The sequence below is a fragment of the Lontra canadensis genome, unplaced genomic scaffold, assembly GCF_010015895.1.
Source record: "Lontra canadensis isolate GAN:19392208 unplaced genomic scaffold, GSC_riverotter_1.0 scaffold9, whole genome shotgun sequence".
NCBI lineage: Eukaryota > Metazoa > Chordata > Mammalia > Carnivora > Mustelidae > Lontra > Lontra canadensis.
The window spans coordinates 20,675,202-20,695,143 of NW_022631003.1; the positions used below are offsets into that span (position 1 = coordinate 20,675,202).

The 19,942-nt window shown below is 39.8% G+C and overlaps 1 protein-coding gene across 3 annotated transcripts in view; it reads right to left on the minus strand.

Annotated features, from left to right (window-relative positions):
- The window catches only part of GRIN2B (glutamate ionotropic receptor NMDA type subunit 2B), a 405,939-nt gene that overhangs the window by 127,814 nt on the left and 258,183 nt on the right, over positions 1-19,942 (minus strand). The window lies entirely within an intron of this gene.

The window sequence follows — 19,942 nt, forward strand, 5'->3', positions numbered from 1 at the left end:
TGTGCATATAAATTGTATTTTATAAACCAAAAGAAGGATCTACTTCAGTCATCTGCACAGCATATTACACAGTAAATGAAAATTATTACTGTAATATGTAGAAGCGTGGGGAAAAGTTCATCCATCACAACATCATCTGAAAAGCATAGTGAAAAACTGGATGTACATTATGATGGCAATTGTATAAAATAGATATTCATGGCAAAGGCTAGAATAAAATTAAAATACTTATGTTACAGTGGTGGGATTTTAGGTGAATTTTCTCTTGCCTCCAATTTCCCTATTGCTTCGATTAATCTTTCAATCTATGCATCATCTTAAAAATAATGTAATCATTGTCCATCAACAGATGACTGGATAAAGAAGATGTGGATTATACAATGGAATAGTACTCAGCCATCACAAAGAATGAAATCTTGCCATTTGCGACAGTGTGAATGGAACCAGAGGGAATTAAGCTAAGCGACATAAGTCAATTAGAGAAAGACAAATATTGTACGATTTCTCTTGTATGTGGAATTTAAGAAACAAAACAGATGAACATAAGGGAAGGAAGTGAAAAATAAAATAAGATGAAAATAGGGAGGCAAACCATAAGAAAGGCTCTGGGAAACAAACTGCGGGTTGCTAGAGGGGAGCTGGGTGGGAGGATGGGTAACTGGGCAATGGGCATTAAGGAGGGCACATAATGAGCACTTGGTATTATACACAACTTATGATTCATTAAATTCTACTCCTGCAACTAACAATAAAGTACATGTTTACTCAGCTGAATTTAAATAAAGAATAAAAAAATATGCAATCACTACCATAGCTTGTTAAGTCAGTTTATTATGGGTTGGGACCAAATCCCTCAAGAAATGGAGATAAGTTGGCTCTGAGAGTAAACTAGTAAAATTCAACCTATTGTGGCTGATATGGGTTTACATACAACATCACGAAGGCTGGGGAATTAGGAAGACCTGAGCTCACGTCCCACCTGTGATGGTACTGTGATGCAGGCCTTGGGTGAGCTGGCCTCTTGGAGGCCTCCTTTCCCCAAATATCCAAGGTGCACTGATGTTTATGGGGGGGGTGTTGGTGGGGAGACTAACTATACTGCCTAACACTAATAGGTAATTAATAAATGATTGCTACTTGGGTCTCTTAAGTCAAAGGAGACTAAGCAGAGCCTGGATCTTTTCCCAAGTCATTCTAAAGGTATAAGAAAACTGCAAAAGAATCAAAGGAATTAACACATGAATTTGTTTAACAGGAATCTCTGAAGAAAGATTGAACCAACAAAGGAAACTTGTCATTTGAAATTTATAAAAGAAGAACCAACACCAATGACTTTTCTAGCACTGTAGAGGACTACACCTGGAAAGACATTAAAATGTTTTTTTCTTGTCCAAATACCTTTGCAGGTAAGACTGGGATTGAGATAGGTACATCATAACTTTAGTGACACCAGTCCTTCAGACCAGGTAATTTGCTTCTTTTCCTGTGGAGGGAATCTGGTCTACCAGGGAATCCTCTTATAACTTATAACTTATAACTCAGCATGGCAACTCCAGCATTTCAATAGAAGAGGAGTTCTTTGAAGAGCAGCAACATGCAGTCTGTGTTGGGGGGAGTATGGGGTGGGAGATGTTAGCACACTGGGAATCTTAAAAATGCCACCTGCAGTGACATTTTTGACATACAACCTAGGTAAAACAGTGGATTTATTTGCCAGAGCTCAGAAGGGGCAATTGGTAGGAATTTTAAGAAAGCCAAGTACTAACCCCCTCCTCTTGGCCTATGTGATCTAGTTAACTGTGGAACTTCCCTACAAGGAAGAGAGTCTAATGAGCTATCAACCAGTAGAAAAATCTTCCTAATAGATATTTTTGGTGAATATTGGAAGTTCATTAAAAATAGCTACAAATTCTTTATCACTTCCTCTTTCAAAAGGTAGTCTATTTCTCCCATCTTCTCCCAAACTGGGTGGAGCCTGCTTTGACCAAGACAAGACAGAAGTAACACTGTGCCAGGTGGAACGAGCCACCAAGCCTTGAGGAAGCCCAAGTAGCAAATGGAGAGGTCTACATGGAGGAAAATTGAGTCCAATGTACGAGCCATCCCTGGTTTGCTATCAGCATGCGCCATCTTGAAATTAGATCTTCCAGCTCTGGTCATTCTAACTGATGCCACCTGGAGCTAAAATAAGCTCTCTCTGTTAGTTCTTCCCAAACTGCCAAACCATTAGCCAAATGATTGTTGTTATTGTAAACTAGTAAGTTTGAAGGTGACTGGTTATGAAGAATTGATAATGGAAACTATTACTAACAGGCACCTGGTTAATACCTCAGTCTGTTATGTTTTGGTAAGGACAGATTATTGCCCTGACACTTACTGACTCAGAGAATAAAATCCAGATTTGGGGACTAGAAATTCAGTCAATATAATTTTATCGAAGTAAAAAACTTCTGTTTAGTTTCTGCTCAGGGACCCCACTAACCTCCCTCTGCAATACTTATTTATTCATTTATTATTGTTTTAACTAATATTCACTTAACTAATATCAAACAACTATTACATGTTAGGCTCTGGGGATTCAGTAGCAAACTAGACAGACATGGCCCCTGCCTTCTCAGGGTTCTTGTTCTAGAAGACGACAAAGTTCATCTCACCAACTGCAACAGCAGTATCTGCTCTAAGTGAATTCACTACACTGCACAATCCAGGCCAGATCCCAGTGGAGGGTCTGCTCTGCTGGTGAAGGCTGGCCTAGACCACAGGAAGCCCAGAATGGATCCGCTGAAATCGGCATGTTGAACTGCTGTTACCAGTTCCTATTGCTTCTTCTCCAGACTAACAATCAAAGATCCAGGGGAGAATGGTACCCACCCTCCTGAACACAACTTCAGCTCAGAGTTCTCTGGAGAAAAGACAAATGTAAAGTAAGGTAGAGGTTTAGATTTGCCACGAGAAGAGTCCTTGAAGGCCTCTTGAAAAATCTGTGTGCAACTCCTTTACCAAAGAAGGGTAGCGTCTTTGCTATACAAATCAATATTGGTCAATTCAAACTCTGAGAAGGTTTTATGTTTTGTTTTGTTTTTTGTTTTTTTAAATTTGAATAATTTCAGCAATATAGAACCTTAGCAATTTGCCAACTAATAATCACTTTAATTAAGATTTGTATAATGAATGTCTTATGACTCATGGATCTCTTTCATGTACCTCACAGTTCTTTCATTATCATTCCCAGGAACTGTTTTCCATGGGGCCTTAGATAAATCCTCTGCAGCTTCTACGATTATTCCCACAGTAAGAGAATTAGAACTGTTAGAAATGTCTAATTTAGGGACACCTGGGTGGCTCAGTGGTTAAGCGCCTGCCTTCGGCTCGGTCATAATCCCAGAGTCCTGGGATCCAGCCCTGCATCAGGCTTTCTGCTCAGCAGGGAGCCTGCTTCCCCTCCTTATTCTGTCCACTGCTCCCCCTGCATGTGCGGTGCTCTCTCTCATGCAAATAGATTTCTAAAAACCTAAAAATAAATAAATAAATAAATAAATAACACAAAAATGTCTGATTTGACCAGTTCAAAAACACGCTTGCCAGGATCTTTCCCTTGAAGAGGGAATCTCAAGTATTTACTTTTTGGTTGATTATTTTATGTACCAATCAACCAAAACTGCTTCGACCCAAGGAGCACTTCATCATATGACAACACAGCCAGAGCAAGCACACGGCATTTGTTTGCTCAGAGATCTATGGGTTTCCTGGTCTGCTCTTGGGCTCCTGACTTTGGTGGATCAGGGATAGATGGAAACAGCTAGAATGAAAATTGTCCTAAGAGGCTATGTGCTGAAACCAAGAAGCACAGCTATTAAATGGGCATCAGGATTTCAACACAGCCATAGACCCCATTAATCTGCCCTCCACAGGCATAAACCCCATTAATTTGCCCTCTACAGGCATAGAGCCCATTAATCTTCCCTCCACACCACAATAGCTCAAGTCTCTCCATCGCTGGGAGGCAATTCTGATTATAAACTGGGGCTTCAGCTTACTTCCAATGGAGAGCAAAGGAAGACACGGGAGAGCACAGACCAGTGCTGAGAACTGGAAGTACAGTGTTGGATTCCCATCTCCTTCCTCTCTATTCTCTTAGACCCTGGCCTCCCAGGTCCCTCTTCTTCCTTAGTTTGATGCCCCACGTTGTTTCAGGCTGTCCAAAGTTTCCAGATTCAGAGCTCTCTCAGGCATCTTGGGCAAGTTGTTCCACATTTGCTGCTTGTTCCTCCTTTCCCTTCATATGATGTGTTCAACGCCCATGCCTTAGAGCTAAGGTGTCAGCCAGACCCAGAGGAAAGCAAACTACACATTACATTCACATCACGGGGAAGGACTGTTGCTTACAAGTATGCAGCCAGGTCCCTGCACAGATGTGGGAGGGTCACCAGGACACAAGCTTGGTCAATTCATGTTTTCATCATCATGGTTTTCCAGCACATGGCAGGAAAGGGTTTTGAGGAATGAATAACTTTTTCTAATTTGCACCAATGTGACTTGTGTGCTAAACAGTTCTGCAAATCCCTGATAAATGTTTGCCCTCCCAGGGGTATTGATGTACTCAAACAAATTTCTAATTGGGCAGAAATTTTGTACAGTGAGTGGGCTTCCTTTAAGTGATTCCCCTCTTATCAGGTGAGCTGGAGGAGGGGAAGAAAGGCTAATGGGCCTTATTTGGCTGGAACAGTGGACCTTTTCCTGTGCTCCCACTCTTTGTGTTTCTGTTGCTCCTAAATTATTGCTGTTGTCTTGCAACCTTGTAATTTTTAATTTTTCACTGTAACAAATCAGAATATACAGTTAAGAGAAATAATGTCACCTTCCAGAGGTAACCACATTATTATGTTGGCAATTTTCTCAGACATTTTCCAAGAACATATAAATGCAATAGAAATATAGATTACATTATACACAACAGCTCTAACCTTGTGTTTTGACTTAATACTTCCATCTCTTCCCTACACACACACACACACACACACACACACACACATAAGAATATGTAATATTTTTTAAAACTCATAATATTTCATTGAATGATTAACCAAAATTTGATCAAGGTCATAATGGAAATTTAACATGTTTCCAATTTATAAAAACTAGGTAATCACCCTCTTCGGCGTGCCTTTGTACAGTTAACCTTTTCTTTATTTTAAGTAAAGCTGACCACAGCCTCCATCAGTTTACTCCCAACTGCCTCTTCTCACCCAAAGAACACATACACACATTTATGAAGGGTCCCGATTACACCCTTAATTGTGTACACACCTCTATACAGTCACTCCTATTCGCAATCACATTCAGATTCAGACTTAAACTCACATAGAAGCCCACCCGGAGAACAGATTCAGGCATTTACTTGCCTCTGTCATCCAAAGTGAGAGACAGGCTGTGGTGGGACTAGGGGTGAGCAAGAATGGAGACAGGGTGGGACAGCAGTTCTGAAGGTGTGGGAGAAATTAAGTCAGGCAGGGATTTGTGAGGGACATACGAAATAATGGGGTCACACCAGTGGCATCTCCAGTTATGTGAAGAGAAGACAACATAGTGGGTCCCAGCTAGGAAAGGTGTGATGGCAGACACAGGGAGGCCAGCAGTGAGGTCTATGCTCCAAGGGCACAATGGAGTGAGGAAGACCTCACCAGATAGGTAACCCCTCGGCAGCCATGCAGGGCCAGGGGAAAATGGCCCCTGAGGGGTCTCAGAGGAGAACAGAACCACAGGTGAGAAAAGAGGAAGAATGGAGAAGGGCTGATAAAGAGAAGAAGGATGCCATCCCTATGGAACATAGTGTTCAACCGGTCAATCCCTACATGTGCAGTTACCCAGCATTGCTCGAGGATTCAAACCAAATCCTGACACAACCTACAGACAACCTGTTATTCTGCTTTCACCTGTGTTCAGAAATATGCTGAAGCAATGCCTGCAGCATTACAGTCCTTCTTGGTCACCCTACCATCCCTCTGTGCCACACCAACTGGAGAAGGACCCATATACCCACCTAATGTGGGGCCCCTCATCCCTAAGTCCTATTAGCACCATCTCCAAGTAAACTCTTTGCCTCACACTCAGACCCCCCAACTCCAGCCATTCCCATGAGACTTCTTCTCCCTATTCACTGCCATGTCCTTCTCTATCAAATGGAGGTAAAACAGTGTGCATGCCATAGCTCTGCTGTGAGGGTTAAATGAATTATTAAATGTAGAAAAACTGAGAACTTTGTCTGGGGTCTTATAAAAGCTCAAAGAATTTAATTATTTTTATGATTGTTTCCTTGTGTATAAACAAAATGAATGTCACTGACACTTGACATTCCTCATCTTTTACTTAGCTCCAAATTTTGAGGAGCCAGTTTCCTATTATCTGACAAATCAGTGCCAAATGAATGAGCTCAGTGGAACAGTCACATGACTGATATTTCCTTAGATTCTCCTTCTCTGATGCTGATGTGTCATCACACTAGCATACCTTGACTGGACCATCTTATCTATTTTTTTTCCCTTTTCCTCTGATGGTAATATGCCATCTCTACCCGTTTTTGCATATCCACAGTACCTCACACAGTGCTTTACACATAAGAAGTATCTAATGAATGTTGAATTTTATCCCCTGCTCTCCCACATTGGCTAATCCCCATTACCCATTATCTCCTTAACCTCTCCATAAACCACAAAGCCATTTCACAACCAAATAAATACCATACATTCTTACAGTTATTTGCAGTAATCATTATGTCTATTATTATCAGATTCTTTGGACAAAGTACTCTAAAATACACTAGAGGAAACACTCCCAAACTGATCAGACAAAAAGGGAGTGGACAATATAAGGCATAATGCCTTGTCTTCTCTAGGTCTGTAATTCAGAAGTCATTTCATACCAGCAAGGGACATGACCATGTCTACAAGGATTCCAAAGAAACATAGTTATACCACTTATAGCTTATGTTATGTTATGAGATTAAGTCTGTAAAAAAAAAATAAATTAAAAAAAATGCATTGTGTTCCCAAAGTACCTACCTAAAACCTGGTCCTATCACCAGTCATTTTTACTTCCATTGAAAATGGCCTATGAACTTCTTCACATGGAAAGTCACCAATGAAATCTCCCAAATAGTTATTTTGTGCTCAACCCAAATTCCTGCTCACTACAGGAATTATTTTCAAATAATGTAGAGAAACTCAACAGTTCAGAGAACTTCAATAAAGATAGCTAAATACATGGAAATAAATCCTTTGATGACCAGTGTAAGAAAATGGAGTTGTTTAATATAGATAATAGGGGTAGAAAGGTGATGAGATTTTGTCTTCAAGTTCATGAAGGGTTATTACTAGCACTGTAGTAATCATTGGCTATCCATGCCCAGAGTGGACAAAATGGAAGAAAATAAATTAAGTTACATCAGGAAAGATTTCAATTAGACATAAGGAAGAACCTTCCAGCTGATTAATTACTAGAATGAACCACTTGAGGGAGACTGTCATTCCCTATCTCCAGAGGGCTCCAAAGAGAGAATTAAAAATCTCCATCTTGGGAGGCTTTGGAAATCATCTACCTATAGGCACAATGACGTCTAGAGGTCCTTTCCAATTATTTGATTTGTTGATTCTCATAGTGTTTACTGATCACAGAAATATATTGGAACTGGCAAAAGGCTGAGGGTCAATAAGGCTGAGGAAAAGTGGGGATTAGCAGTAGAATTAAGTTCTGATTAGACATCAGAAGTGCCATCCTCCAATATGATCATATTCGAGCCCTGTCAAGATCAAAAGAAAAATGCATAAGCCCATATTTTCCCAATGGGAGACTACATGGTCAGAAATGAAATAAAGTTTCTTCCAGTGACCTAAGCAAAACTCAATCAGTAGAGAGCATAAAAAAGCCATGGCAGACTCATTATTTAACCATATTTTCCAGTACACCAACATGTCTCCTACAGATCTAAAGTCCAACTTTATGCTGTACCACTCAATGGACAACAGTATGCCCCAAGTGAGTCTCACGTGTTTCCTCCTTTAGCCTGTGCATTCACCCCTCCTTCCTCCAGCCACGTCCAACCAAAGTCCTAACAGCCTTTAAAATCCCAACACAGATTCCACCTTCTCTGTAAAGATATTTACCAAAATCCCCAAGCTGGAGTACACATCTCCTTCACTGTATCACTGTGTTTGGACCTTGTCACTGCACCCATCAGAGCTCTACAATCCTTGGTTGCCTTGGCTTGGCATAGCTATAGACGTAGACAATAGGCAGTCAGCTATATCAGGAGAAATGCTGACCTGCCTCATCCCAGACCCAGCTCACATGGCTGTCTTCCTTCCCTTTGACACAAGCTCTCTGGACATGGTCTCCTTTCCCCTCCACTCAAGAACTTGCACCACATTCATTATGCCTTGCCAAACCTCTTGTTGAGCCTGGCTATGGAATGGAAATCAGCCTCTCCAACCCTTTGTTTCTTGCTGCCCATAAAGACATACATAAGTCCCTTTCCATTCAAAAATATTTTTCTCAATCACAATGGGCTTATAGATAAGTGGGAATGAATTTTTAGAACACAGATTATGATAAAAATGAAGACATACCTATGATTTTGGTTTGGCTTCTTGGCTTGTTCTCTCCTGAGATGATAAACGGAAGTCTCGTTTTGCTTTCATTTCTGAAGAAACTACCAATTATCAAGCTGGTCACTTATCACCCTATTAATGAAGGTCTTATAGTTCCTTTTACATCCTAGAGATTTATTCAAAGGAGAACAGCAGATCTACCCTAGCATCAGGTGGCATCTTGGAAAAATCTCCAGATTGGACAATAGCCAGTTAAGCAGGGCTCCTCACACTTTGTAAAGGACATATTTAAATCATGTCTGTAACTCTGGAGAAGCTTCTGACCCCCTTTCCATATTCAATCCCTATATCTCCCTGAACTCAACAGCTATGACACCAAAGAATCATAAACAGAACTGAAGATACTCCGAGATGTCCGTTGGCAATATATTTATAGAGTTTCCAAGACATTAATAGCATCTTCCCACAGTGTTTAGAATGGTGCCGTTATCTAAAGAAAAGTTAAGTAGTGTTGCATCAGTGAATAATTAAATCAAGGCTTTTTTTTTTTTTTTTTTTGAACACTTACCAGATCTCTTGCATGAGCGTGTGGCAGTCTTAAAGTCTGAAATTTTTACTTATCACCTATTTGGAGCTGTTTGGTGCAGGGCATGGGCTAGGTGGAATTACATAAAATATGAATGCTTGGTGGACAGCAGAGTGAAAAAATTTTATTTAGGTTTTTGGAAATTGGGGGGGGGTTGGTATTTCTATCAAATGCCTGAAAGAAAAGAAGGAATGAAAAAGGTAAAGCGCTTTGGCTGAGAAATGATGCCCTGAGAACCAGTAACAAGTACTGAGCAAGGTTACTGGGTGAGAGGAACAGGCTTCTAGAGCTCTTACAGAGCTCTGGTAGAGAGTTTCTCCGATGTGGATCCAAGCTGAGTCCCCAGGCAAAGCTGGAAGACCGATGGATGTGGTGTTTCCATCTGCAGGCATCAAAGAGGTAGGAGTAAGTCAACAGTAGGTGGAGATTCAGCAGACAGAGAGTCGTGCCAAACTTAGCCCAGCCATACCAGACCAAAAGGTCAACAGCAACTAAACTAATAAGGTTGCCAATTTACCACTGCCCATCAGAGTTCGTTTTGGAACTGAGCTAGCAATTATAAGATTCACTTTGACAGGCTGGGGAATGAGGAGAGTCTATGCCCTCCCATTACCCCAACCCCCATGATTTTTATCCTGCCACACTTAAAACAAATCTGTGGGAATTGTATTACTCCCACTTTACAGAGGGAACTGGGCTTAACCTGAGGGAGGTTAAGAAGAGTCACTTGTGAAACCCGTCTCATTTCCAAGTCTATGATATTATTCTTTCCCATTTGAAGATCATTTTCCTTAATAGGGAAGATGGAAGAAAAATAGGAATGGAGTATTTCTGCTTTAATTTGTCATCCACTTACACAAAACCAACAGCCCTGTGAAATGATCCCTTCTTTTGGTTGTTCTTTTTTCTTCAAAGCTTAAGTTATCTTTATTGTCTCTACATCTGAAGAGGAGGGGAGAGAAAATACTGAATCTATGTTTTTGAGCACCTACAATGTGATAAACACTTTCTACATTTTCCCCTTAAAATAAATATTATCTTCCCATTATATAAAAGAAGATACTGATACACAACAGAAAGGTTAATCAACTTATATAAGGTGACAAGTAATGGTCATTTGAATTATCTTCTTACAATACTGCTATTATTCCTTGTTTATCAGCTTATTTTTCATTTATTCCAAAATATTTATTGAGTGCCTTTGATATGTATTTAGTTCCAGACACTGTTCTGAGTATTTGACATACACTGGTAACATAACAAAGATCCTCATTCTTGTGAAGCTTAAATTCTAATGGTGGTAACCAGACAATAAATAATAAACCCAGATACAATGAATAAGTGGGTTTTCTTTAATCTTATGAATGTATATTTTTGAAAATCAAGCTTACTGTTTCTGGTTCCAGGTAAAACGTAACAAATGCCAACTTTTCCCTCCCATTAAACACAACTACAAAACCTAGACAGAGGCATGACACAGCTACTGGAGGTTTCTGAAAATCAGATATCAACATGTATATTGGGAAGAGAACACCAGAATTCAAAGTAACACCAAACTTGATGGCTTTAAGCAAGGCTCAGAATCTTATGATATTTCAAATACCTAAAATACAATCTAAAGTTACTCAAAATACACAAAACCATGAAGAGCTCAACTTGTAAGGGAAAAGACAACAGACACCAACAATGTGATGATGACACAGATGTTGAAAGATTTCAGAGCAGCTGTTACAAAAATTGTCAAACAGGCATCACAAACACTCTTGAAACAAAAGTTAAAATAGAAGTCAAAGGGAAATTTTAGAAGCCAAAATAAAACATCCCCACCAAATGGAAGCAGTGACTAGAATGTCAGTGGCAGAAGAAAAAAGAGTCCATGACTTAAAGGTAACAAGAACAGTTGGGCAGTACTTTCTCCTTGGAGCTCTAAGTACCATATCAGATTTAGGTGAGACTATGACTATGTACATATCATATAAGCTTCTAAGTTCTGATAACCACAACCCTAGCTCCAGGAACAAGAGCTATTCTTAAAGGTATTACTTCCCACTATTCTCTTTTTTTCCTTCAGACCTCCAGTTTCCTGTATCCCCTCTGTTGACTCTGTTGACCGAAACACTTGTACATTTATGGTGGGAATGTAAAATTACATAACCACCTTGAAAAATGGCTTGGCTATATCTTACAAAGTTAGGCATATACCTATCCTATGACCCAAAAATTCTACCCCTGGGTATTTATCCAAGAGAAATGAAAACATATGTCCACAAAAGGATCTGAACAAAAATGTTGACAGCATTTTATTCATGAGCGCCAAAACTAGAAGCAACTCAAATGTTCATCAACGGGAAACAACATACTCTAATATACTTATACAATGGAATATTAGCCTAAAAAAAACAGAGCTACTGATAAATGCAACATCAAGGTTGAATCTCAAAACATTATGTTGAAAGGATGCCAGACACAAAATAGCCTGTATTGCATGACTGCATTTATATGAAGTTCTGAGACAGGCTAAATTAATTTATAGTGCAATAAATCAGATAATAGTAGCCTTTGTGTGTTGCGGGGGGGGGGTGGTAGTGGTAGGTAGGAAATTAACTAGGAAGGGGCAAGAGGTCAATCTGAAACAAAAATATTCTGTATTTTGATAGAGGTGTGGGTCCCACCTATGAAAGCATTTGTCCAAAGTCACTGAATATACATCTAAAATATATGTTGAAATATCTAGTGAGCTTTGTTTTCATTAGAATCTTATCTTTAGATGATATTTTAGTCTCTGAACATCAAGTAAAGCCAGTCCTTTCTATCGGCTTTTTGAAATTATCTTCCATAAAGTATAGGGCATGTGTTTTCTAACTTCAAAAAAAATTTTTTTATTTAAATTCAATTACCCAATGTATAGTACAGCACTGGTTTTTGATAGAGTGTTCAATGATTCATTTTCAAAATTTTATGTTACATTAATATGATCATTATCTCCCAAGGTTCTAGCCACCTTACATCTTCAAACTATTCCTGGACATAACTTCTCTTGGTGCTTAATTTCTATTCAGGATATGTTATAGTATAAATATTTCTTCATTCCAATTTAATTTCACTTCAATAAGTATTTAGTGACCATATCTGTGTGCAAGGTAAGGTTTTAAAGAATGTGAGAAATCCAAAATAGCATATAGTCTTCTCTTCAAGATGCTGACCCCCTAGAGTAAGGTAGAATATAATTTTTAAAAGTTTAACAGGGAATCAACAAGATAGAAAACATTCACAATAAATTTGAGAAATGTTAGGTACTTCTTCTACCATCCTTGGTCAAAAGGCATTCTACATTTATAACATGATTTTTCACTCCTACTCCCAGTCCATTTGATGTGCTACTTTTATGCTTGTAGCAAACATAATTAGCAGACATTGATGATTTCATTCCACCAAATCTCCGTTCCTATTAGTTCTAATAATTTTAGCAAGTGATCTTCAAAGAACATTGACCTTAATGGTTTAGACTGCACATATTTAAGAGATCCCCAGCTTATACAAGACAACCAGTATGATGTCCCCCACTAAAGTGGCACCAGATTCTTTCCAAAAGAATCATAGAATCTAATTATCCTGAAAATTATCAAGCAGAATTCAATATTCATATTCTTCCAATGAAAAGGCAGCCAAGAATTACTTCTTTCCTAGGAATGAGCCATCACTGTTTGTAACATACCCTTAATAGAACAAGAAGTCACATGTATCCATCTCTCATTCCACGTGTAAAATGAAAATTCTGTAAGTGAACAACTCAGCATCTGGCTGTAATTTCTGCTACTTTTTCCTTTAAAAAAAAATCAGTGTCACCAATGTTTAAGAAAGAAAAATATGCAGAGGATGGGACAAAAGTTGGTGCTGTAAAGCTTACATTTGGAAATCTGGGTTTACAAGACCTTTCTTCCTTCTGAACAAAAGCTTGACATCATTACCAACCACACAGAGCTGTTAGGCTGTCTGGCTAGAGAACAATGCAGCGTTTAAGATGCTCTGTCACTGGAGTTTTGTAAGGATTTTTTCCTTCCTCCGATAGGACTCATCTTATTGCTCCTTTGTGACCTGAAGGGTATGTAATTTTCAGCTTCTGTTCAGCACTGACAAGGTGGGTATTGTTTCTAGCCCTATAGTTCATAAACAAAATCTCTAAAACTCCCAACTCAGAAATTAAATAGATTTCTAAAAATGGGCCCTATATCAGTCAACCAAAGTCCGTCTCTCAGAAAGTAGGTGGGAGTAAGATTCTCTCCTTCCTGTCGTACCTCCCCCACCCATCACCGCTGATGGATAAGAGATGTCAGCTTGTCAAGTCTTATTGGGTGCTACCTGATGTAAGTCCACACTCGGGCAGTAAAAATCTGTTTGCAGTCAGCTCTTTTAATAACTCCCAGCAAACAGGAGGAAAGCAGATCTATTCAGTAAGATGCTTCTTCTGATATGGTGGGGAAAAAAAGTAGTCCGTGACAGAGGCTTGATATGGAGATTTTTAAACAAAGAACAATTCTTTCTTTAGAGACACTGGAGAGAAATAGTTTCTCTAGGGACTTGCGAATTCTAAGAAATATTATGTTTCTATGTTTATGATTTAAGGTCACCTAGACTTGAAGCTCTTCGAAAAGGAGGTCATTTCTTCTCCATAAAATGTCCCCACTCCATAGAGTCCTGCTGAGTCCTAAGCATTGTGTGGGTTTTGAACTTTGATGAAAAGTATTGATGCTCCCCCCCTTAATCTCAAGCCTAACAGGAAACTCTAGGAGGATGCCCAGCCTTCCATCTACCCCCAAGTGGATAAGAAAGCCTAGAAGATCAAATGTTCTGGGAATAGATTTTATGACATAAAGCACCTAAGTCTTTCGAGAACCAAATTAAGGAGTTTTCTCCAAGAGCTTTCAAAATTCTAAGAAATATGTCTCTATGCACTATAGCCACATTATTAAGGTTAAATTAGGTGCCAAGCTCCTGAAGATGGTGGCATAATAATTTTGGTAAATATTCTCATTCATAATGCCTGGAGCATTGCTGGTATCCTGCGGGTCTTACAGTACTCAATTCTGGATAGTGATGGAGCTTCTAAGGGTAAAAGCAATGAACACATTCGTGCTCACTACAAAGACTAAGTCAAACAAAATTTTAAGTGACCAGACAGAGTGAATTGAGAGTTATTCTGAGAATAATTACTATGTATGTATTCATTCATTCATTCACTTTTCTAAAGCCTCTCAGCTATCATCAGGTAATACTTCTAGAATAATACAGATGTGGCAGAAAGTGAACTCCCAAAACTCTAGCTAACAGCATTCAAGTTAAACTTACTGCAGTTATTTCACTGACAAATATTTTTCTTTCTGGTTAGAATTAACAAAATGACTACCAAAGCTATTAATACTATCAGACTGTTCAGAAATAGTCGTGCATGGAAGGTTAAAGAATTGTCTTTGTTCCTCATCCTCTAAGACAAGAAACATGCAATCAACACTTAGTAAAGGTTTTGAACGAATGCATGCATGATTGTAAAATGAATGAATATATGCATAAGTGAGCAAATGAATGAATGGCTCCTTGAACTGTGTTTCTTTGCTTATTAGAATACTTATTATACAGGTAAAGTCGCATTTTAAGAAGTCTAGTGTTTATGTTCTAAAAGAATGGTCTCAGGGAAAACTGAACACCGATCTTTCAAGTCAGCAATACAAGATTATCTCTGCTCCAGAAGCATATTGCAAAAATGACCTCTTGATAACAAAGCAATAACAAATTGGCCATAATGATATAAGTGCAAGTTTTTTTTAGGACATTATAATTTTTCATGTCTATTTTAGCGAGAAGATTTGTGGAAGTAGAGTAATTTGATCACTATGCAAAGCAGTGTTCTTCCAGTGTTCACTTACTTCCCCGACAACATCAATTCCCAGATCATTAACCTGTAGCTGATGTAGCTAACAGCCCCAAAATCCTCTCTGTAGGGTTGAAAAACACAAAAAAGACAACTAAACTATCAATGGACAGCAGGTAACCTAAGCCATTGCCAGGCTGAAAACTCCTGGGAATACGAATATTTAGTTTACCACTGTATCCACAGCAAACCTAAGATAAAGTTTTGAATAGAAGAACATCTTAATAAACATCCCTTGATTAAATGAAGACATAGGACTAGGATGATGCAACAGGCAATAAATGCTGCATAAATTTAGACACAAGAGAGCACAGTGTGGGGAGGTAAAGTCAAAGAAGACTTCATGGAGGACACAGGACTTAGATAATATGGACACTGGGGAGGGTACGTGCTATGGTAAGTGCTGCAAATTGTGTAAGACTGAGGATTCCCAGAACTGTACCCCTGAAGCAAAGAATACATTATATGTTAATAAAATAAAAAAAAATTTAAAAATATGATTTCACTCATATGTGGAATTTAAGAAATAAAACAAATGAACAAAGGGGGAAAAAAGGAGACAAACCGAAAAAAAAAAAAAAAAAGACTCTTAACTATAGAGAACAAACTGATGGTCACCAGAAAGGAGAGGGGGGTGGAACAAAGGGTAATATGGGTGATGGGGATTATGAGCACAATTATCTTGATGTGTATTGATAGATGGAATTATTGAATCACTACATGGTATACCTGAAACTAATATAGCACTGGGATTAAAAAAAATTAATAATATGTTGAAAGAAATGGTCATGCTATGAGCCAAAAGTAATATACATGCCTAATATGAAAATGTCCTAAGCTCTCAGGTCCACAGCAATCACATAGCAGCATCTTACCCAGGGTTTTTCTAAAGTTCAATATCTTACTCTTTCAGATGGACGCAGCTGAACAGGCCACATGCTTTATTGTCACAGCGGATGAAGGCAGATGAAACAGGACATGCTTTGGAAGACAATGCAGTGAGAAACAATACCGCATAAGAGATCAATGGGGAAATCTCAAGGATGAAAGACAAGGGGATGGAATGAGGGTGAAAAAGGAAGGTAGAAAGAATGAAATGTTTTCGATGAAAGAAACTCTCTGTTCTCCCAGTTTCGGGTGAAGGATTAATCCATCCTGTGGGAATGAATGCTGTATCATATTCTTCAAGACAACACAAAATAGAGGCAGGATTTAGAGCTGTCAAGCCTCCCTATCATTCTACTCCTGTTCTGTCTACACGCAGTGGTGTTAGTTTTTCCATCTCTGGTCTTTATGACTGAGACAGTCCTTGGAGTACCATCCTACCCTAATGGGACTAAATACGCAAGGGCTTGGTTCTTTGATCATAAGAATAAAAAACTACAGAAAACGACTAAATTTTGTGCAAGCACAGAAAAGGAGAGTGAATTCTCATCAGAAGGGGGAATGAGGGAAACAGGACTAGCATTTCTTAATCTAAGAACTGTATTGTGGATTATGTTGGGCTATACAGAATACATTTATGCATAACGATAACAGGTATATCTGTATATATGTTTACATGCGCATAATAATTCAACCATAGACATCCTTAAAATAAGGAACTAATATCTCTTTTTTACATCTGCTAAATCTGAAGCACAGAGAATTTTAAACTTTTTAAATAGGTAGTAGGTAGATCTGGGATTTGTAACGAGGTCTGGCTAACTCTAACATACACTGCGGCTCAGGAAACGGGCAGAGCGTGGCAATTCTGATTTAAAATAAAATTCTGATTTAAAATAAAAGCAAAGCAGAAAAGATCACTCGAATTAAACTCAGAGAGCCCTGCTTGAGATGCTACTGCTATCGCCAGCCCTTGGGCAAGTTAGAGAGGAAGCCTCGGTTTTCTCATCCGGAAAATGGTAGAAAAACTGCCGGACAACATAGCACCATAAAATAAATCTGGTATTTTTATAAATGTGCCCAAGACTGTAGCTGGTACAGTAGTGCTCCTGGCACGTCATCTGAACCCAGCAGGCATTCCATAAATATGTGTTGGATGATAATGAAGTGGAAGTGAGAAAACCCACAAGAACCACTCCTTTTTTTTTCAAAACTATGACAGATGGTCAACTTCTTCTTCAGGATTTCCGATCTCTCTGAAACCACTCTACCTATGCCTTTGCTGTCCTAAATCAAAAGTAAAAAATACAAAAAACACAGGAGGTGAGCTGAAAGCACAGCCCAGCAGTGGGTGGGGGGTCCAAAATGGAAAACAAACTTGTCCTTTTTCTACAAATCACAATCTCTTTGTGCCTGGAGGTAGCTTCCCCGATGGCCACAGTTTCCACTCAGAGTAAAAACCAGGTTGGCAAATCCCAGATGGAGCACAGGGGCAGACACTGAGGCACTCTTTGGGGCCCTTCCTTCCCATGTTTTCTGTCACATCTATCCTCTTCTCTCTCCTCCATGACCTGCTTTGTCTCTTGAATCTACAATGATGATTTCATGCTTCTCTTATGGAAGGAAGTCTTGGCTTTCATGGGCAACCATTTTCTCTTTATGCTTGACAGGGTCTACACACACACACACACACACACACACACACCTCTCTCTCTTTTCTATCTCCCTCCAGCGGGGATTCAGCTGTGGCTGTTCCTGTGTACTTCTCTGTAGAAGAGTTGGGGGTGGGGAGTGGGACTTCAGTTCCCAGAACAGCATCTCTGTCACCTACAGGCCATATAGACTGCTCTTCCTCCTCCTTTTTCCTCTTAAGGTGAGGAAACAAAGCCTCTCAGACTGATCATTCAAGAAGAGTTTTATTTATGTATTTTTTTTAATTTGTCAGAGATAGAGAGAGCACAAGCACAAGTAGGGGGAGCAGTAGGCAGAGGGAGAAGCAGGCTCCCCGCTGAGCAATAAGCCCGATGTGGGGGGCTCGAACCCAGGACTCTGGGATCAGGACCTGAGCCACAGGCAGACACTTAACTGACTTAGCCACCCAGGCTTCTCTCAATGAAGAGTATTTTAAGGAGAGAACCACAGCTGTGAAAGTCCACACAAGCCTTCAAGTGTCAAGCAGGAAGTCACCAGGAAAAAGGGCAAACACCTGGACCAAGGCAGTTTCACAGATGAATGGGTGAGGTGAGGGGAAGAAGCAGGAGCTGTTGCTGGCTTATACCCAAGTGTAAATTGCTTGTTTTGCCGTACAGCATTGTATGGTGTTGGGAAGCTTCTCTAGGAATCTCCTGTGGGACTAGAGATGGTAAAAAATGGAAAGAGAAACTACAATGCATGAAGATCCAGAAGCCACTTTAGTCTAGAGATGGTAAAGCCCCTTTACCCTTAGAGATGGTAAAAAATGGAAAGAAGAGAAACTACAATGCACGAAGATCTGGAAGCCCCTTTAGTCAACCACATGACACCCCGGGTAGTCACACTCTGTCACATGAGCTTAAGTGTGGTAGAGAGGAGAAAGTTAACGCAACACAGGGCTATTACTGACTACGTGGCTTTGGTGTATTTAATTTTAAAAGGGGTACACTCACTGGTTCCCTTCATGCTGTAAATGGCAACAGAGGAGAAAATAGGCTTCCATGCGTATCCACCTCTCTCCAACCCAGACTCATGCAAAATGACTAAATAAGCCCTTATCTACCAAGCCTTCCACTCTAAAATATACGAGAGTCCTGCCCTGGCTACTTGGCTCAGACGTGCCCAGGCTCAACTACTCACGGAGCTAGAGGCCACCATCCACCCACACTCCTGCTCTCATGCGCGAATCCTCCCCAATGAGTCTCTCACACACTGAAATCACTTCCAGATGCACTCTCACCCATCGTCACTTATCTTCTTCCATTTCCAGAGCCAGAAGCTGACCTACCCCCATCATCCAACAGAGGAGATTGTCACTCCTGTGTAGAACCCATCACTCCTAGCCCTCCTCCTCACACTGATCCTCTTGCTTCTGGAAGCAATGCCCTGTAGAAGTAGTGTGCACAGGGCATCCTGTCACTCCCACGTGGTATTCATGTTTGCTTTTCCCCATTTGAATGAAGACTCAGGTGCAGACCTATTCCTTAGTTCACTTGTCCATGATAATCAGACAAGCATCAAGGGGCCCCAGGGTGGGTCAGTGAGTTAAGTGTCTGCCTTCAGCTCAGGTCATAATCCCAGGGTCCTAGGATTAAGGCCCACATCAGGATCACTGCTCAGCAGGGAGCCTGCTTCTCCCTCTCCCCCTGCTTGTGTTCCCTCTCTCACTATCTCTGTCACTCTCTCTCTCTCGAATAAATAAAATCTTAAAAAAAAAAAAAAAGACAAGCATCAATAAATCACCTTGGTAATTTGTTGTAAATTCCAAAGCTTGGACATAGTTCCTTTTCAGGAAAAGTACCAACATTCTCCAATAAATTTTAAAAATATTTGTTTTCATGTGGCACTTCGTCAGAGAAAACCTTTGTAACAACCAAGTGACAGTAACATTCTGGTTTACCACCTCATTACTATAAGAAGCAACACAGAGTAAGAGAAATATCATCTGATCTCACTCATATGTAGAGTTTAGGAGACAAAACAAGTGAGCAAAGAAGAAAAAAGAGACACACCAAGAAACAGACACTTAATTACAGAGAACAACCTCATGGCTATCAGAGGGAAGACATGTGGGGGAAATAGGGAATGGGGATTAAAGAGTACATTCATCATGATGAAAAAAATAAAACAGTGGAAAAAGAAAAAGGAGGCAGTGGCACTTGAATAGGAAACCAACGCACTACCAAGTTCAGGGCTTCTGACAAAGCCAAAGCCACGCCGGCCTTTCTGGTCATTATGTGAAGGCTACTG